The sequence below is a fragment of the Rhinoderma darwinii genome (genome assembly GCF_050947455.1).
Source record: "Rhinoderma darwinii isolate aRhiDar2 chromosome 12 unlocalized genomic scaffold, aRhiDar2.hap1 SUPER_12_unloc_12, whole genome shotgun sequence".
Taxonomy (NCBI): Eukaryota; Metazoa; Chordata; class Amphibia; order Anura; family Rhinodermatidae; genus Rhinoderma; species Rhinoderma darwinii.
In genome coordinates this window covers 286,423-309,563 of record NW_027461865.1, presented here as the reverse complement: position 1 = coordinate 309,563, position 23,141 = coordinate 286,423, and the positions used below count along the sequence as shown (strand labels likewise).

The 23,141-nt window shown below is 44.9% G+C and overlaps 2 protein-coding genes across 5 annotated transcripts in view; one reads left to right on the top strand and one right to left on the bottom strand.

The window, feature by feature from the left end:
* LOC142698116 (protein kinase C delta type-like) overlaps window positions 1-23,141 on the bottom strand; it is a 354,404-nt gene that overhangs the window by 97,532 nt on the left and 233,731 nt on the right. The gene's annotated exons all lie outside the window — the stretch shown is intronic.
* Window positions 1-23,141, top strand: part of LOC142698114 (protein kinase C delta type-like) — a 34,619-nt gene that overhangs the window by 8,394 nt on the left and 3,084 nt on the right. Inside the window, exon 1 of one of the 2 annotated variants that reach the window (XM_075847797.1) lies at window positions 22,268-22,734. The exons of the other annotated variant lie outside the window; for it this stretch is intronic. The gene's annotated coding sequence lies outside the window, so the exon portion shown is untranslated. Of the gene's footprint in view, window positions 1-22,267; window positions 22,735-23,141 lie in introns of those variants that run through there. 2 annotated transcript variants of the gene reach the window in all.

The window sequence follows — 23,141 nt, the reverse complement described above, 5'->3', positions numbered from 1 at the left end:
GACGGTACATGGCTCCATCCATTCTCCCATTGATGCGGTGAAGTAGTCCTGTGCCCTTAGCAGAGAAACACCCCCAAAACATAATGTTTCCACCTCCATGCTTGACAGTAGGGACGGTGTTCTTTGGGTCATAGGCAGCATTTCTCTTCCTCCAAAAACGGCGAGTTGAGTTAATGCCATAGAGCTCAATTTTTGTCTCATCTGACCACTGCACCTTCTCCCAATCACTCTCAGAATCATCCAGATGTTCATTTGCAAACTTCAGATGGGCCTGTACATGTGCCTTCTTGAGCAAGGGGACCTTGCGGGCACTGCAGGATTTTGATCCATTACGGCGTAATGTGTTACCAATGGTTTTCTTGGTGACTGTGGTCCCAGCTGCCTTGAGATGATTAACAAGTTCCCCCCATGTAGTTTTCGGCTGAGCTCTCACCTTCCTCAGGATAAAGGATACCCCACGAGGTGAGATTTTGCATGGAGCCCCAGATCGATGTCGATTGACAGTCATTTTGTATGTCTTCCATTTTCTTACTATTGCACCAACAGTTGTCTCCTTCTCACCCAGCGTCTTACTTATGGTTTTGTAGCCCATTCCAGCCTTGTGCAGGTCTATGATCTTGTCCCTGACATCCTTAGAAAGCTCTTTGGTCTTGCCCATGTTGTAGAGGTTAGAGTCAGACTGATTAATTGAGTCTGTGGACAGGAAACTTTTATACAGGTGACCATTTAAGACAGCTGTCTTTAATGCAGGCACCAAGTTGATTTGGAGCGTGTAACTGGTCTGGAGGAGGCTGAACTCTTAATGTTTGGTAGGGGATCAAATACTTATTTCTCTGTGCACAATGCAAATAAATATATATAATTTTGACAATGTGATTTTCTTTTTTTTTTTTTAATATAATCTATCTCTCACTGGTAAAATTAACCTAGCCTAAAAATTCTAGACTGTTCATGACTTTGACAGTGGGCAAACTTACAAAATCAGCAAGGGATCAAATACTTATTTCCTCCACTGTAACCCCCATATTCCCTGTATATTACCCCCAAAAGGAGAGATCAGCAGCACATCGCAGTCCAAAACTCATGGAAAACTATTTTATGTTTCACCCATCCCACCCATCGCTGGATGTGGGTATACTAGGACACATGACTAATATGATAATATTTTAATATAGAATTGTGCATCCTAGTATAATGCTGAGATCTGGTGACTGCGCTGGCCACTCCATTACAGATAGAATACCAGCTGCCGGCTTCTTCCCTAAATAGTTCTTGCATCATTTGGAGGTGTGCTTTTGGTCATTGTCCTGTTGTAGGATGAAATTGGCTCCAATCAAGCGCTGTCCACAGGGTATGGCATGGTGTTGCAAAATGGAGTGATAGCCTTCCTTATTCAAAATCCCTTTTACCTTGTACAAATGTCCCACTTTACCAGCACCAAAGCAACCCCAGACCATCACATTACCTCCACCATGCTTGACAGATGGCGTCAGGCACTCTTCCAGCATCTTTTCAGTTTTCTGCGTCTCACAAATGTTCTTCTGTGTGATCCAAACACCTCAAACTTCGATTCGTCTGTCCATAACACTTTTTTCCAATCTTCCTCTGTCCAATGTCTGAGCTTTTGCCCATATTAATCTTTTCCTTTTATTAGCCAGTCTCAGATATGGCTTTTTCTTTGCCACTCTGCCCTGAAGGCCAGCATCCTGGAGTCGCCTCTTCACTGTAGACGTTGACACTGGCGTTTTGTGGGTACTATTTAATGAAGCTGCCAGTTGAGGACCTGTTAGGCGTCTATTTCTCAAACTAGAGACTCTAATGTACTTGTCTTGTTGCTCAGTTGTGCAGCGGGGCCTCCCACTTCCCTTTCTACTCTGGTTAGAGCCTGTTTGTGCTGTCCTCTGAAGGGAGTAGTACACACCGTTGTAGCAAATCTGCAGTTTCTTGGCAATTTCTCGCATGGAATAGCCTTCATTTCTAAGAACAAGAATAGACTGTCGAGTTTCACATGAAAGCTCTATTTTTCTAGCCATTTGGAGAGTTTAATCGAACCCACAAATGTAATGCTCCAGATTCTCAACTAGCTCAAAGGAAGGTCAGTTGTATGGCTCCTCTAAACAGCAAAAATGTTTACAGCGGTGCTGTAATGATAGGGGTAGGGAAACGGACAAGTGAGCCCTAATCTACCTGCCACTCTGTCCCTGCCTACTTGCAACGACCCGCCCTAGGCGACGGGGTACAACTGGGCGGCGGTCCCTACGCTCAGTAAGTGCACGAGACAAACAGACAAGGGTACACAAAGCTAAGGGAAATGGGGCAGTTGCCCACGGCAACACCGTGAGCAACAAGAGAGGTGAACGAGCCGAGTCAAACCAGGAGTGTACGAGGTACCAAACGCAGAGCAGGAGAGTAGTTAGTAAGCCAGGGTCAGTATGGAGCAGGATCAAATAGTCAGGAGCTGTAGCTGGGCCAGGAAACCACACGAGAAGAATCACAAGCAAAGGAGGAACAGGAAAGGCAGGTATAAATAGACAGAGGGCGGGAGCTAGCGGAGTCTGGCCAGGCTGCGATAGGCTCTCCCACTCCTAAGCCTGCCAGCCTGAGTGGTGGAAGCTGGAGTCAGTCTCAGAGACATAGACTCAGGTGCCGACTGATTACCTATGGGCGTTAACCCCGCTGTGCCTGGCACATCCTTTACAGGTGCTAACATAATTGCACAAGGGTTTTCAAGTGTTTTGTAATCATCCATTAGCCTTCTAACACAGTTAGCAAACACAATGTACCATTAGAACACTGGAGTGATGGTTGCTGGAAATTGGCCTCTATACACCTATGTAGATATTGCATTAAAAACCAGACGTTTGCAGCTAGAATAGTCATTTACCACATTAACAATGGATAGAGTGTATTTCTGATTAATTTAATGTTATCTTCATTGAAAAAAAACTGTGCTTTTCTTTCAAAAATAAGGAAATTTCTAAGTGACCCTAAACTTTTGAACGGTAGTGTATATGGTCTGCAGAATGCCTGTGTAGGACTGATATCTGTCACTATATGGTGGGAATATTGGTCTTTGTTTTACTACACACGTTTTTAGTACACAATTAAGAGTGTTCACATTATTTCTATATAGTGGAAGTGTAGACCCCCAAGAATTATTTCCTTTGGTGGGTCCAAGGTACCTCAGTCAGACACAGAGTGTACACATCCTTGCATTAAGATATTGTATTACTGTCTGTAGCCTTAGAGGAGAATTTATTAACCTTGCTAAGCTGCTTATCTGGCATAGAAAAGTCCCAAAAGTCGCAATTTGCGGGAAAGCTTTTGGTCGGTTTACGCTGCCTTTGGCACTTTTTTGAAAAGTGTGTGGTGCTTTGCTTTTGTATGCTCTGGGACGCCTCTAGTTTCTTCTGAACCTGGACCCAGACTGTGGACAGTTCCCGATGAACGAGATCTACCTCGGGATTGTTGGAACCACCAGGTGAAACAGAGGAGAACCGTGGATTAAACCCAAAATTACAGAAAAATGTGGAGACCCCTGATGAGTTACTGACCCGGTTATTAAGGGAAAATTTGGCGAGGGAAATGAAGGAGACCCAATCATATTGACAGTCAGAGATAAAACACCTTAAATATTGTTCTAGAGACTGATTAGTCCTCCAGAACGGACCCCTAAATAAATATAGACCCAAGACTACACCCCTAAATAAATACAGACCCCAGACCAGACCCCTAAATAAATACAGACCCCAGACCAGTTCCCTAAATAAATACAGACCACAGACCAGACCACTAAATAAATACAGACCTCCAGATCAGACCCCTAAATAAAAACAGACCCCAGACTGGACCCCTAAATAAATGCAGACCTCAGACCGGACCCCTAAATAAATACAGACCCCAGACTAGACTCCTAAATCAATGGAGACCACAGACCAGTCCCCTAAATAAATACAGACCCAGACCAGACCCCTAAATAAATACAGACCCCAGACTAGACCCCTAAATAAATACAGACCCTAGACTAGACCCCTAAATGAATACAGACCCCAGACCAGACCCCTAAATAAATACAGACCCCAGACCAGACCCCTAAATAAATACAGACCACAGACCAGACCCCTAAATAATTACAGACCCCTAAAACAATGCAGACCACAGACCAAACCACTAAATAATTACAGACCCCAGACCAGACCCCTAAATGAATAAAGACTCCAAACCGGACCCCTAATAAAATACAGACCACAGAGTGGACCCCTAAAAAAATACAGACCCCAGACTAGACCCCTAAATAAATGCAGACCCCAGACTGGACCCCTAAATAAATACAGACCCCAGACCAGACCCCTAAATAAATACAGACCCCCAGACCAGACCCCTAAATCAATGCAGACCACAGACCAGACCACTAAATAATTACAGACCCCAGACCAGACCCCTAAATCAATGCAGACCACAGACCCCTAAATAAATATAGACCACAGACCAGACCCCTAAATAAATCCAGACCCCAGACCGGACCCCTAAATAAATCCAGACCCCAGACCGGACACCTAAATAAATAAAGACCCCAGACCAGACCCCTAAATAAATACAGACCCCAGACTAGACCCCTAAATGAATACAGACCCCAAACCAGACCCCTAAATAAATACAGACCCCAGAGCAGACTCATAAATTAATGCAGACCCAAGACTAGACCCCTAAATGAATACAGACCCCAAACCAGACCCCTAAATAAATACAGACCACAGAGCAGACCCCTAAATCAAAGCAGAAAACAGACCAGACCCCTAAATAAATTCTGACCCTAGACCAGACTCCTAAATAAATGCAGACCCCAGATCGGACCCCTAAATAAATACAGACCGCAGACCAGACTCCTAAATAAATACAGACCCAAGACTAGACCCCTAAATGAATACAAACCCCAGACCAGACCCCTAAATCAATGCAGACAACAGACCAGACACCAAAATAATTACAGACCCCAAACCAGACCCCTAAATAAATAGACCCCAGAGCAAACCCCTAGATCAATGCAGACCCAAGACCAGACCCCTAAATAAATACAGACCCCAGACCAGACCCCTAAATAAATGCAGACCCCAGACCAGACTCCTAAATGAATAAAGACCCGAGACCTGACCCCTAAAAAAAATACAGACCCCAGACCAGACTCCTAAATCAATGCAGACCACAGACCAGACCCCAAAATAATTACAGACCCCAGACCAGACGCCTAAATAAATTCAGACCCCAGACCGGACCCCTAAATAAATACAGACCCCAGACTGAACCCCTAAATAAATACAGACCCCAGACTAGACCCCTAAATAAATGCAGACCCCAGACCAGACTCCTAAATAAATGCAGACCCCAGACCGGACCCCTAAAAAAATACAGACCAAGAACGGACCCCTAAATAAATACAGATCCCAGACCAGACCCCTAAATAAATACAGATCCAAGACTAGACCCCTAAATAAACACAGACCACAGACCAGACCCCTAACTAAATACAGACCCCAGACCAGACCCCTAAATAAATGCAGACCCTAGACCAGACCCCTTAATTAATACAGACCACAGACCAGACCCCTAAATAAATACAGACCCAAGACTAGACCCCTAAATAAATACAGACCCCAGACCAGACTCCTAAATAAATGCAGACCGCAGACCGGACCCCTAAATAAAAAAGCACTCCCCAGACCAGACCCCTAAATAAATACAGACCCAAGACTAGACCCCTAAATAAATACAGACCCCAGACCATACTCCTAAATAAATACAGACCCAAGACTAGACCCCTAAATGAATACAGACCCCAGACCAGACCCCTAATTCAATACAGACCACAGACCAGACCCCAAAATAATTACAGACCCCAAACCAGACCCCTAAATAAATACAGACCCCAGAGCAGACCCCTAAATCAATGCAGACCACAGACCAGACCCCTAAATAAATACAGACCCCAGACCAGACTCCTAAATAAATACAGACCCAAGACTAGACCCCTAAATGAATACAGACCCCAGACCAGACGCCTAAATAAATACAGACCCCAGACCAGATCCCTAATTCAATGCAGACCACAGACCAGACCCCAAAATAATTACAGACCCCAAACTAGACCCCTAAATAAATACAGACCCCAGAGCAGACCCCTAAATCAATGCAGACCACAGACCAGACCCCTAAATAAATACAGACTCCAGACCAGACCCCTAAATATTTACAGACCCCAGACCAGAACCCTAAATAAATCCAGACCCCAGACTGGACCCCTAAATAAATACAGACCCCAGACTGGACACCTAAATAAATACAGACCCCAGACTAGACCCCTAAATGAATACAGACCCTAAACCAGAACCCTAAATAAATACAGACCCCAGAGCAGACTCCTAAATTAATGCAGACCACAGACTAGACCCCTAAATGAATACAGACCCAAGACTAGACCCCTAAATGAATACAGACCCTAAACCAGACCCCTAAATAAATACAAACCACAGAGCAGACCCCTAGATCAATGCAGACCACAGACCAGACCCCTAAATAAATACTGACACCAGACTCCTAAATAAATACAGACCCAAGACTAGACCCCTAAATGAATACAGACCCCAGACCAGACCCCTAAATAAATATAGACCCCAGACTAGACCCCTAAATAAATGCAGACCCCAAACCAGACAGCTAAATAAATACAGACCCCAGACCACACCCCTAAATATATGCAGTCCTTAGACCAGACCCCTAAATACAGACCCCAGACTAGATCCCTAAATAAATGCAGACACCAGACCAGACCCCTAAATAAATACAGACCCCAGACTGAACCCCTAAATAAATACAGACCCCAGACTAGACCCCTAATTGAATACAGACACCAAACCAGACCCCTAAATAAATACAGACCCAAGAGCAGACCCCTAAATAAATACAGACCCCAGACCAGATGCCTAAATAAATGCAGACCCCAGACCAGACGCCTAAATAAATGCAGACCCCAGACCGGACCCCTAAATAAATACAGACCCTAGACCAGACCCCAAAATAAATACAGACCCAAGACTAGACCCCTAAATGAACAGACCCCAGACCAGACACCTAAATCAATGCAGACCCCAGACCAGTCCCCTAAATAAATACAGACCCCAGACAAGACCCCTAAATAAATGCAGACCCAAGACTAGACCCCTAAATGAATACAGACCCCAGACTAGACCCCTAAATAAATACAGACCCCAGACTAGACCCCTAAATGAATACAGACCCCAGACTAGACCCATAAATAAATACAGACCCCAGACCAGACCCCTAAATAAATACAGACCACAGAAAAGACCCCTAAATGAATGCAGACCCCAGACTAGACCCCTAAATGAATACAGACCCCAGACAAGACCCCTAAATAAATAGACCCCGGACCGGACCCCTAAATAAATACAGACCCCAGACTAGACCCCTAAATAAATGCAAACCCCAGACTAGATCTCTAAATAAATACAGACCCCAGACCACACCCCTAAATAAATGCAGTCCTTAGACCAGACCCCTAAATACAGACCCTAGAGTAGACCCCTAAATGAATGCAGACCCCAGATTAGATACCTAAATAAATACAGACCCCAGACCAGACCCCATAATAAATGCAGATCCCAGACCAGACCCCTAAATAAATACAGACCCAAGACTAGACCCCTAAATAAATACAGACCCCAAACCAGACCCCTAAATAAATTCAGACCCCAGACCAGACCCCTAAATAAATACAGACCCCATACTAGACCCCCAAATTAGTGCAGACCCCAGACCGGACACCAAAATGAATACAGACCCCAGACTAGACCCCTAAATGAATACAGACCCAAGAGCACACCCCTAAATAAATGCAGACCCCAGACCAGACCCCTAAATAAATACAGACCCCAGACCAGATGCCTAAATAAATGCAGACCTCAGACCAGACGCCTAAATAAATGCAGACCCCAGACCGGACCCCTAAATAAATACAGACCCTAGACCAGACCCCAAAATAAATACAGATCCAAGACTAGACCCCTAAATGAACAGACCCCAGACCAGACACCTAAATCAATGCAGACCCCTAAATAAATACAGACCCCAGACAAGACCCCTAAATAAATGCAGACACAAGACTAGACCCCTAAATGAATACAGACCCCAGACTAGACCCCTAAATAAATACAGACCCCAGACTAGACCCCTAAATGAATACAGACCCCAGACTAGACCCATAAATAAATACAGACCCCAGACCAGACCCCTAAATAAATACAGACCACAGAAAAGACCCCTAAATGAATGCAGACCCCAGACTAGACCCCTAAATGAATGCAGACCCCAGACAAGACCCCTAAATAAATAGACCCCGGACCGGACCCCTAAATAAATACAGACCCCAGACTAGACCCCTAAATAAATGCAGACCCCAGACTAGATCTCTAAATAAATACAGACCCCAGACCACACCCCTAAATAAATGCAGTCCTTAGACCAGACCCCTAAATACAGACCCCAGAGTAGACCCCTAAATGAATGCAGACCCCAGATTAGATACCTAAATAAATACAGACCCCAGACCAGACCCCAAAATAAATGCAGATCCCAGACCAGACCCCTAAATAAATACAGACCCAAGACTAGACCCCTAAATAAATACAGACCCCAGACCAGACCCCTAAATATTTAATGACCCCAGACCAGACCCCTAAATAAATTCAGACCCCAGACCAGACCCCTAAATAAATACAGACCCCATACTAGACCCCCAAATTAGTGCAGACCCCAGACCGGACACCAAAATGAATACAGACCCCAGACTAGACCCCTAAATGAATACAGACCCCAAACCAGTCCCCTAAATTAATGCAGACTACAGACCAGACCCCTAAATAAATACAGACCACAGACCGGACCCCTAAATAAATACAGACCCCAGACTAGACCCTTAAATAAATGCAGACCCCAGACTAGACCTCTAAATAAATACAGACCCCAGACCACACCCCTAAAAATAAATGCAGACCTTAGACCAGACCCCTAAATAAATAAAGACCCCAGACCAGACCCCAAAATAATTACAGACCACAGACCTGACCCCTAAATGAATACAGACCCCAGACCTACACCTAAATAAATACAGACCCCAGACTGGACCCCAAAATGAATACAGACCACAGACCGGAATACTAAATAAATACAGACCCCAGACTAGACCCCTAAATAAATACAGACCCCAGACCATACTCCTAAATAAATACAGACCCAAGACTAGACCCCTAAATGAATACAGACCCCAGACCAGACCCCTAATTCAATACAGACCACAGACCAGACCCCAAAATAATTACAGACCCCAAACCAGACCCCTAAATAAATACAGACCCCAGAGCAGACCCCTAAATCAATGCAGACCACAGACCAGACCCCTAAATAAATACAGACCCCCAGACCAGACTCCTAAATAAATACAGACCCAAGACTAGACCCCTAAATGAATACAGACCCCAGACCAGACGCCTAAATAAATACAGACCCCAGACCAGATCCCTAATTCAATGCAGACCACAGACCAGACCCCAAAATAATTACAGACCCCAAACTAGACCCCTAAATAAATACAGACCCCAGAGCAGACCCCTAAATCAATGCAGACCACAGACCAGACCCCTAAATAAATACAGACTCCAGACCAGACCCCTAAATATTTACAGACCCCAGACCAGAACCCTAAATAAATCCAGACCCCAGACTGGACCCCTAAATAAATACAGACCCCAGACTGGACACCTAAATAAATACAGACCCCAGACTAGACCCCTAAATGAATACAGACCCTAAACCAGAACCCTAAATAAATACAGACCCCAGAGCAGACTCCTAAATTAATGCAGACCACAGACTAGACCCCTAAATGAATACAGACCCAAGACTAGACCCCTAAATGAATACAGACCCTAAACCAGACCCCTAAATAAATACAAACCACAGAGCAGACCCCTAGATCAATGCAGACCACAGACCAGACCCCTAAATAAATACTGACACCAGACTCCTAAATAAATACAGACCCAAGACTAGACCCCTAAATGAATACAGACCCCAGACCAGACCCCTAAATAAATATAGACCCCAGACTAGACCCCTAAATAAATGCAGACCCCAAACCAGACAGCTAAATAAATACAGACCCCAGACCACACCCCTAAATATATGCAGTCCTTAGACCAGACCCCTAAATACAGACCCCAGACTAGATCCCTAAATAAATGCAGACACCAGACCAGACCCCTAAATAAATACAGACCCCAGACTGAACCCCTAAATAAATACAGACCCCAGACTAGACCCCTAATTGAATACAGACACCAAACCAGACCCCTAAATAAATACAGACCCAAGAGCAGACCCCTAAATAAATACAGACCCCAGACCAGATGCCTAAATAAATGCAGACCCCAGACCAGACGCCTAAATAAATGCAGACCCCAGACCGGACCCCTAAATAAATACAGACCCTAGACCAGACCCCAAAATAAATACAGACCCAAGACTAGACCCCTAAATGAACAGACCCCAGACCAGACACCTAAATCAATGCAGACCCCAGACCAGTCCCCTAAATAAATACAGACCCCAGACAAGACCCCTAAATAAATGCAGACCCAAGACTAGACCCCTAAATGAATACAGACCCCAGACTAGACCCCTAAATAAATACAGACCCCAGACTAGACCCCTAAATGAATACAGACCCCAGACTAGACCCATAAATAAATACAGACCCCAGACCAGACCCCTAAATAAATACAGACCACAGAAAAGACCCCTAAATGAATGCAGACCCCAGACTAGACCCCTAAATGAATACAGACCCCAGACAAGACCCCTAAATAAATAGACCCCGGACCGGACCCCTAAATAAATACAGACCCCAGACTAGACCCCTAAATAAATGCAAACCCCAGACTAGATCTCTAAATAAATACAGACCCCAGACCACACCCCTAAATAAATGCAGTCCTTAGACCAGACCCCTAAATACAGACCCCAGAGTAGACCCCTAAATGAATGCAGACCCCAGATTAGATACCTAAATAAATACAGACCCCAGACCAGACCCCAAAATAAATGCAGATCCCAGACCAGACCCCTAAATAAATACAGACCCAAGACTAGACCCCTAAATAAATACAGACCCCAGACCAGACCCCTAAATATTTAATGACCCCAGACCAGACCCCTAAATAAATTCAGACCCCAGACCAGACCCCTAAATAAATACAGACCCCATACTAGACCCCCAAATTAGTGCAGACCCCAGACCGGACACCAAAATGAATACAGACCCCAGACTAGACCCCTAAATGAATACAGACCCAAGAGCACACCCCTAAATAAATACAGACCCCAGACCAGATGCCTAAATAAATGCAGACCTCAGACCAGACGCCTAAATAAATGCAGACCCCAGACCGGACCCCTAAATAAATACAGACCCTAGACCAGACCCCAAAATAAATACAGATCCAAGACTAGACCCCTAAATGAACAGACCCCAGACCAGACACCTAAATCAATGCAGACCCCTAAATAAATACAGACCCCAGACAAGACCCCTAAATAAATGCAGACACAAGACTAGACCCCTAAATGAATACAGACCCCAGACTAGACCCCTAAATAAATACAGACCCCAGACTAGACCCCTAAATGAATACAGACCCCAGACTAGACCCATAAATAAATACAGACCCCAGACCAGACCCCTAAATAAATACAGACCACAGAAAAGACCCCTAAATGAATGCAGACCCCAGACTAGACCCCTAAATGAATGCAGACCCCAGACAAGACCCCTAAATAAATAGACCCCGGACCGAACCCCTAAATAAATACAGACCCCAGACTAGACCCCTAAATAAATGCAGACCCGGGACTAGATCTCTAAATAAATACAGACCCCAGACCACACCCCTAAATAAATGCAGTCCTTAGACCAGACCCCTAAATACAGACCCCAGAGTAGACCCCTAAATGAATGCAGACCCCAGATTAGATACCTAAATAAATACAGACCCCAGACAAGACCCCAAAATAAATGCAGATCCCAGACCAGACCCCTAAATAAATACAGACCCAAGACTAGACCCCTAAATAAATACAGACCCCAGACCAGACCCCTAAATATTTAATGACCCCAGACCAGACCCCTAAATAAATTCAGACCCCAGACCAGACCCCTAAATAAATACAGACCCCATACTAGACCCCCAAATTAGTGCAGACCCCAGACCGGACACCAAAATGAATACAGACCCCAGACTAGACCCCTAAATGAATACAGACCCCAAACCAGTCCCCTAAATTAATGCAGACTACAGACCAGACCCCTAAATAAATACAGACCACAGACCGGACCCCTAAATAAATACAGACCCCAGACTAGACCCTTAAATAAATGCAGACCCCAGACTAGACCTCTAAATAAATACAGACCCCAGACCACACCCCTAAAAATAAATGCAGACCTTAGACCAGACCCCTAAATAAATAAAGACCCCAGACCAGACCCCAAAATAATTACAGACCACAGACCTGACCCCTAAATGAATACAGACCCCAGACCTACACCTAAATAAATACAGACCCCAGACTGGACCCCAAAATGAATACAGACCACAGACCGGAATACTAAATAAATACAGACCCCAGACTAGACCCCTAAATGAATACAGACCCCAAACCAGACCCCTAAATAAATACAGACCACAGACCGGACCACTAAATAAATACAGACCCCAGACTAAATCTCTAAATAAATACAGACCCCAGACTAGATCCCTAAATAAATGCAGACACCAGACCAGACCCCTAAATAAATACAGACCCCAGACCAGACCTCTAAATCAATGCAGACCACAGACCAGACCCCAAAATAATTACAGACCCCAGACCAGATGCCTAAATAAATTCAGACCCCAGACCGGACCCCTAAATAAATACAGACCCCAGACTGGACCCCTAAATAAATACAGATCCAAGACTAGACCCCTAAACAAATACAGACCCTAGACTAGACCCCTAAATGAATACAGACCCCAGACCAGACCCCTAAATAAATACAGACCCCAGACCGGACCCCTAAATAAATACAGCCCCCAGACCAGACACCTAAATAAATACAGAACCAAGACTAGATCCCTAAATGAATACAGACCCCAGACCAGACCCCTAAATAAATACAGACCCCAGACCAGACCCCTAAATCAATGCAGACCACAGACCAGGCACCAAAATAATTACAGACCCCAAACCAGACCCCTAAATAAATACAGACCCCAGACTGGACCCCTAAATAAATACAGACCCCAGACTAGACCCCTAAATAAATGCAGACCCCTGACCGGACCCCTAATAAAATTCAGACCCCAGACTAGACCCCTAAATAAATAGACCCCAGACTAGACCCCCAAATTAATGCAGACCCCAGACCGGACCCCTAAATAAATACAGACCCCAGACTAGACCCCTAAATCAATGCAGACCACAGACCAGACCCCTAAATATTTACAGACCCCAGACCAGACCCCTAAATAAATAGAGACCCCAGACTGAACCCCTAAATAAATACAGACCCCAAACCAGAACCCTAAATAAATACAGTCCCCAGAGCAGACCCCTAAATTAATGCAGACCACAGACCAGACCCCTAAATAAATACAGACCCAAGACTAGACCCCTAAATAAATACAGACCCCAGACCAGACGCCTAAATAAATGCAGACCCCAGACCGAACCCCTAAATAAATACAGACACCAGACCAGACCCCTAAATAAATACAGACCCCAGACCAGACCCCTAAATAAATACAGACCCAAGACTAGACCCCTAAATAAATACAGACACCAAACCAGACCCCTAAATAATTTCAGACCCCAGAGCAGACTCCTAAATTAATGCAGACCCCAGACCAGACCCCTAAATAAATACAGACCCCAGACCAGACCCCTAAATACAGACCCAAGACTAGACCCCCTAAATTAATACAGACCACAGAGCAGACCCCTAAATCAATGCAGACCCCAGACCAGACTCCTAAATAAATGCAGACCTCAGACCGGACCCCTAAATATTTACAGACCCCAGACCAGACCCCTTAATAAATACAGACCCCAGACCAGACCCCTAAATAAATACAGACCCAAGACTAGACCCCTAAATGAACAGACCCAAGACCAGACCCCTAAATAAATACAGACCACAGAAAAGACCCCTAAATGAATGCAGACCCCAGACTAGACCCCTAAATGAATACAGACCCCAGACAAGACCCCTAAATAAATAGACCCCGGACCGGACCCCTAAATAAATACAGACCCCAGACTAGACACCTAAATAAATACAGACCCCAGACCACACCCCTAAATAAATGCAGTCCTTAGACCAGACCCCTAAATACAGACCCCAGAGTAGACCCCTAAATGAATGCAGACCCCAGATTAGATACCTAAATAAATACAGACCCCAGACCAGACCCCTAAATAAATGCAGATCCCAGACCAGACCCCTAAATAAATACAGACCCAAGACTAGACACCTAAATAAATACAGACCCCAGACCAGACCCCTAAATATTTAATGACCCCAGACCAGACCCCTAAATAAATTCAGACCCCAGACTAGACCCCTAAATAAATACAGACCCCATACTAGACCCCCAAATTAGTGCAGACCCCAGACCGGACACCTAAATGAATACAGACCCCAGACTAGACCCCTAAATGAATACAGACCCCAAACCAGTCCCCTAAATTAATGCAGACTACAGACCAGACCCCTAAATAAATACAGACCACAGACCGGACCCCTAAATAAATACAGACCCCAGACTAGACCTCTAAATAAATACAGACCACAGACCACACCCCTAAATAAATGCAGACCTTAGACAAGACCCCTAAATAAATACAGACCACAGACCTGACCCCTAAATGAATACAGACCCCAGACCTACACCTATAATAAATACAGACACCAGACTGGACCCCAAAATGAATACAGACCACAGACCGGACCACTAAATAAATACAGACCCCAGACTAGACCCCTAAATGAATACAAACCCCAAACCAGACCCCTAAATAAATACAGACCACAGACCGGACCACTAAATAAATACAGACCCCAGACTAAATCCCTAAATAAATGCAGACCCCAGACTAGATCTCTAAATAAATACAGACCCCAGACCACACCCCATATATATGCAGTCCTTAGACCAGACCCCTAAATACAGACCCCAGACTAGATCCCTAAATAAATGCAGACACCAGACCAGACCCCTAAATAAATACAGACCCCAGACCAGACCCCTAAATCAATGCAGACCACAGACCAGGCACCAAAATAATTACAGACCCCTAAATAAATACAGACCCCAGACTGGACCCCAAAATAAATACAGACCCCAGACTAGACCCCCAAATTAATGCAGACCCCAGACCGGACCCCTAAATAAATACAGACCCCAGACTAGACCCCTAAATCAATGCAGACCACAGACCAGACCCCTAAATATTTACAGACCCCAGACCAGACCCCTAAATAAATTCAGACCCCAGACTGGACCCCTAAATAAACACAGACCCCAGACTGAACCCCTAAATAAATACAGACCCCAGACTAGACACGTAATTTAATACAGACCCCAAACCAGACCCCTAAATAAATACAGACCCCAGAGCAGACCCCTAAATTAATGCAGACCACAGACCAGACCCCTAAATAAATACAGACCCAAGACTAGACCCCTAAATAAATACAGACCCCAGACGCCTAAATAAATGCAGACCCCAGACCGAACCCCTAAATAAATACAGACACCAGACCAGACCCCTAAATAAATACAGACCCCAGACCAGACCCCTAAATAAATACAGACCCAAGACTAGACCCCTAAATAAATACAGACACCAAACCAGACCCCTAAATAAATATAGACCCCAGAGCAGACTCCTAAATTAATGCAGACCCCAGACCAGACCCCTAAATAAATACAGACCACAGACCGGACCACTAAATAAATACAGACCCCAGACTAAATCCCTAAATAAATGCAGACCCCAGACTAGATCTCTAAATAAATACAGACCCCAGACCAGACCCCTAAATAAATACAGACCCAAGACTAGACCCCTAAATTAATACAGACCCCAAACCAGACCCCTAAATAAATACAGACCCAAGACTAGAACCCTAAATGAATGCAGACCCCTGACAAGACCGCTAAATAAATACAGACCCCAGACCAGACCCCTAAATCAATGCAGACCACAGACCAGGTACCAAAATAAATGCAGACCCCAGACTGGACCCCTAAATAAATACAGACCCCAGACTAGACCCCTAAATAAATGCAGACCCCTGACCGGACCCCTAATAAAATTCAGACCGCAGACTAGACCTCTAAATAAATAGACCCCAGACTAGACCCCCAAATTAATGCAGACCTCAGACCGGACCCCTAAATAAATACAGACCCCAGACTAGACCACTAAATAAATGCAGACCCCTGACAAGACCCCTAATAAAATTCAAACCCCAGACCAGACCCCTAAATAAATGCAGACCCAATACTAGACCCCTAAATAAATGCAGACCCAATACTAGACCCCTAAATAAATACAGACCCCAGACCAGACCCCTAAATAAATACAGACCCCAGACCAGACCCCTAAATCAATGCAGACCACAGACCAGGCACCAAAATAAATGCAGACCCCAGACTGGACCTCTAAATAAATACAGACCCCAGACTAGACCCCTAAATAAATGCAGACCCCTGACCGGACCCCTAATAAAATTCAGACCGCAGACTAGACCTCTAAATAAATAGACCCCAGACTAGACCCCCAAATTAATGCAGACCTCAGACCGGACCCCTAAATAAATACAGACCCCAGACTAGACCCCTAAAAAATGCAGACCCCTGACCGGAACCCTAATAAAATTCAAACCCCAGACCAGACCCCTAAATAAATGCAGACCCCAGACCAGACCCCTAAATAAATACAGACCCCATACTAGACCCCCAAATTAGTGCAGACTCCAGACCGGACACCTAAATTAATACAGACCCCAAACCAGACCCCTAAATAAATACAGACCAGACTAGACCCTTAAATAAATGCAGACCCCAGACTAGACCTCTAAATAAATACAGACCCCAGACCGCACTCCTAAATAAATGCAGACCTTAGACCAGACCCCTAAATAAATACAGACCCCAGACCAGACCCCAAAATAATTACAGACCACAGACCTGACCCCTAAATGAATACAGACCCCAGACCTACACCTAAATAAATACAGACCCCAGACTGGACCCCAAAATGAATACAGACCCTAGACAAGACCCCTAAATAAATGCAGACCCTAGACCAGACCCCTAAATTAATACAGACCCCAAACCAGACCCCTAAATAAATACAGACCCCAGACCGGACCCCTAAATAAATGCAGACCCTAGACCAGACCCCTAAATACAGACCCAAGACTAGACCCCTAAATAAATGCAGACCCTAGACCAGACCCCTAAATAAATACAGACCCAAGACCAGACCGCTAAATGAATACAGACCACAGACCGGACCACTAAATAAATACAGACCTCAGACTAGACCCCTAAATAAATGCAGACCCCAGACCACACCCCTAAATATATGCAGTCCTTAGACCCGACACCTAAATACAGACCCCAGACAAGATCCCTAAATAAATACAGACCCAAGACTAGAGCACTAAATGAATACAGAACCCAAACCAGACCCCTAAATAAATACAGACCCCAGAGCACACCCCTAAATGAATGCAGACCACAGACTAGACCCGTAATGAATACAGACCCCAGAACAGACCCCTAAATAAATTAGACCCCAGACTAGACCCCTAAATAAATGCAGACCCCAGACCAGACCACTAAATAAATAGACCATGGACCAGACCCCTAAATAAATGCGGACCCCTAAATAAATACAGAACCCAGACTAGACCACTTAATAAATGCAGACCCTAGACCAGACCCCTTAATAAATACAGCCCCAAGACTAGAGCACTAAATGAATACAGACCCCAGACCAGACTCCTAAATAAATACAGACCACAGACTGAACCCCTAAATGAATACAGACCCCAAACCAGACCCATAAAATTAATGCAGACTACAGACCAGACCCCTAAATAAATACAGACCCAAGACTAGACCCCTAAATGAATAAAGACCCCAAACCAGACCCCTAAATAAATACAGACCCCAGACCAGACCCCTAAATAAATTCAGACCCCAGACCAGACTCCTAAATGAATGCAGACCCCAGACCAGACTCCTAAATAAATACAGACCCCAGACCAGACACCTAAATGAATACAGACCCCTAAATAATTACAGACCCCAGACCGAACGCCTAAATAAATACAGACCCCAGACTAGACTCCTAAATAAATACAGACCCCAGACCAGACTCCTAAATGAATGCAGACCCCAGACCAGACTCCTAAATAAATACAGACCCCAGACCAGACCCCTAAATGAATACAGACCCCTAAATAATTACAGACCCCAGACCAGACGCCTAAATAAATTCAGACCCCAGACCGGACCCCTAAATAAATACAAACCCCAGACTGGACCCCTAAATTAATGCAGACCATGTACCAGACCCCTAAATCAATGCAGACCCTAGACCAGACCCCTAAATAAATACAGACCCCAGACCAGACCCCCAAATTAATGCAGACCCCAGACCGGACCCCTAAATAAATACAGACCCCAGACCACACCCCTAAATAAATGCAGAGCCCAGAGTAGACCCCTAAATGAATGCAGACCCCAGACTAGATCCCTAAATAAATGCAGACCCTAGACCGGTCCACTAAATAAATACAGACCCAAGACCAGACCCCTAAATGAATACAGACCCCAGACAAGACCCCTAAATCAATGCAGACCACAGACCCCTAAATATTTAATGACTTCAGACCAGACCCCTAAATAAATTCAGACCCCAGACCAGACCCCTAAATAAAAACAGACCCCAGACTAGACCCCTTAATAAATACAGACCCCAGACCAGACCCCCAAATTAATGCAGACCACGTACCTGACGCCTAAATAAATACAGACCCCAGACTAGACTCCTAAATAAATACAGACCCCAGACCAGACTCCTAAATGAATGCAGACCCCAGACCAGACTCCTAAATAAATACAGACCCCAGACCAGACCCCTAAATGAATACAGACCCCTAAATAATTACAGACCCCAGACCAGACGCCTAAATAAATTCAGACCCCAGACCGGACCCCTAAATAAATACAAACCCCAGACTGGACCCCTAAATTAATGCAGACCATGTACCAGACCCCTAAATCAATGCAGACCCTAGACCAGACCCCTAAATAAATACAGACCCCAGACCAGACCCCCAAATTAATGCAGACCCCAGACCGGACCCCTAAATAAATGCAGACCCTAGACCAGACCCCTAAATAAATACAGACCCAGGAAAAGAGTACTAAAAGAATACAGAACTCAGACCAGACCCCTAAATAAATACAGACCCCAGACCAGACCCCCAAATTAATTCAGACCCCAGACCGGAACCCTAAATGAATACAGACCCCAGACTAGACCACTAAATAAATACAGACCACAGACTAGATCCCTAAATAAATACAGACCACAGACTAGACCCATAAATAAATGCAGACCCTAGACCAGACCCCTAAATAAAAACAGACCCCAGACCAGACCCCCAAATTAATTCAGACCCCAGACCGGAACCCTAAATGAATACAGACCCCAGACTAGACCACTAAATAAATACAGACCACAGACTAGATCCCTAAATAAATACAGACCACAGACTAGACCCATAAATAAATGCAGACCCTAGACCAGACCCCTAAATAAAAACAGACCCCAGACCAGACCCCCAAATTAATTCAGACCCCAGACCGGAACCCTAAATGAATACAGACCCCAGACTAGACCACTAAATAAATACAGACCACAGACTAGATCCCTAAATAAATACAGACCCCAGAACAAACCCATAAATAAATACAGACCCCAGACCAGACCCCTAAATAAATACAGACCCCAGACCAGACACCTAAATAAATGCAGACCCCAGACCAGACCCCTATATCAATGGAGACCACAGACCAGTCCCCTAAATAAATACAGACCCCACACCAGACCCCTAAATAAATACAGACCCCAGACCAGACCCCTAAATAAATACAGACCCCTGACCGGACCCCTAAATAAATGCAGACCCCAGACTGGACCCCTAAATAAATACAGACCCCAGACCAGACCCCCAAATTAATGCAGACCATGTACCGGACGCCTAAATAAATACAGACCCAAGACTAGAGCACTAAATAAATGCAGACCCCAGACCAGACCCCCAAATAATTACAGACTCCAGACCAGACGCCTAAATAATTACAGACCACAGACCAGACCCCCAAATAATTACAGACTCCAGACCAGACGCCTAAATAAATTCAGACCCCTGACCGGACCCCTAAATAAATGCAGACCCCAGACTGGACCCCCAAATTAATGCAGACCATGTACCGGACGCCTAAATAAATACAGACCCAAGACTAGAGCACTAAATAAATGCAGACCCCAGACCAGACACCTAAATAAATACAGACCCCAGATCAGACCCCTTAATAAATACAGATCCCAGACCAGACCCCTAAATAAATGCAGACCCCAGACCAAACCCCTAAATAAATACAGACCCCAGACCAGACCCCTAAATAATTACAGACCCCAGACCAGACCCCTAAATAATTACAGACCCCAGACCAGACCCATAAATAAATACAGACCACAGACTGGACCCCTAAATAAATAGACCCCTAACTAAATACAGACCCCAGACCAGACCCCTAAATAACTACAGACCCCAGACCCGACCCCTAAATAAATACAGACCCCAGACCACTTCCCTAAATAAATACAGATCACAGACCAGACCCCTAAATAAATACAGACCCCAGACCAGACCCCTAAATACAGACCCCAGACTGGACCCCTAAATAAATAGACCCCAGACTAGAACCCTAAATAAATGCAGACCCCAGACCAGACCCCTAAATAAATGCTGACCCCAGACCGGACCACTAAATAAATACAGACCCTAGACTAGACTACTAAATAAATACAGACCCCAGACCAGACCCCTAAATTAATGCAGGCCACAGACCAGACCACTAAATAATTACAGACCCCTGACCAGACCCCTAAATAATTACAGACCCCAGACCAGACCCCTAAATAATTACAGACCCCAGACCAGACCCATAAATAAATACAGACCACAGACTGGACCCCTAAATAAATAGACCCCTAACTAAATACAGACCCCAGACCAGACCCCTAAATAACTACAGACCCCAGACCCGACCCCTAAATAAATACAGACCCCAGACCACTTCCCTAAATAAATACAGACTAGACTACTAAATAAATACAGACCCCAGACCAGACCCCTAAATCAATGCAGGCCACAGACCAGACCACTAAATAATTACAGACCCCTGACCAGACCCCTAAATAAATACAGACCCCAGACCAAACCCCTAAATACAGACCCCAGAACGGACCCCTAAATAAATACAGACCCCAGACCGGACACCTAAATACAGACCCAAGACTAGACCCCTAAATAAATGCAGTCCCCAGACCACACCCCTAAATAAATACAGACCCCAGAAAAGACCCCTAAAAAAATGCAGACCCCCAGACCAGACCCCTAAATAAATACAGACCCCAGACCAGACCCCTAAATAAATACAGACCCCAGACCAGACCCCTGAATAAATACAGACCCCAGACCAGGCCCCTAAATAAATGCAGACCCCAGACCAGACCCCTAATCAATGGAGACCACATACCAGTCTCCTAAATAAATACAGACCCCAGACTAGACCCCTAAATAAATACAGACCCCAGACCCCTAAATAAATACAGACCCCAGACCAGACCCCTAAATAAATACAGACCCCTAAATATAAACCCAGATTCTATATTGTGGATGAAAAGGGTTTTGCCAATAACCTGAGCAAATAACCGTTGTTTATCTCTACTGTAGGAGTGGCATGTATTGCTACTGTGTTCTGCAGACCCCTGACCAGGCCATAAGAAACCCTGGTTGGGAAACACAGCTCTGGACACTAGACTGGCACTCATGATGCCCACATCAGACATAGCAGAGCAGGTTACTGCCAGGCAGGTGCCACCTGAGGATTCCATGACCTCTGACATCACGTGACCTGCACACGACCAACTGCCGTTTACTTTCAACTGTCGACGGCAGCGATCGGACTGAAGTCTACAGGTAGGACGATATTGGTGAAAATGGCGTCCAATGGACATGGAGAAGACGAAGAGAAGCGAGAAGAGGAGAAGAGGAAGAGGGAGGAGGACAGCGTCACCGGATTCAAGAAGATGACGAAGAAGAGGAGAGGAGCCAAGGACAGAGGATTGGAGGATGAGGAGCCAAGACCTGGGAGCAGCCAAGACCCTGGAACATCCAGCCCCTATGCCAGGCTTACCATCAGCCGCTTCACCATCCACCAGGTCCTGGGTAGGGGCAGCTTTGGCAAAGTGAGTAGAATATCTAAATATTTCATTTTATAGGGTGGTAAACCTAAAGTTGACCTTTTATCTCCATCAATTGTTCTCTGTTGTCACCATGTTATGCTAGATGGATGATGGGTGTAGTGTTCTCCTATGGGATGCCTAATAGGACATCCAGAAGTATTCCTGCCCCCATAACCACTACTTTAGTTTTTCATTTTAGTATTTTTCTGTCGACATATGAGAGATTTTGATTTTTGGGGGCACGAGTTGTCGTTTTTAATGGCTCCATTCAATGTTCCATATCATTTACTGGGAACATTGTAAAAGGCTGTTTTTTTTTAGGTGAAATAGCAAAAAAAAAAAAAACAGCAATTCCTCCATTGGTTTAATAATTTGGCTTTTATGGTGTTAACTAAGTGGTAAAAATGACA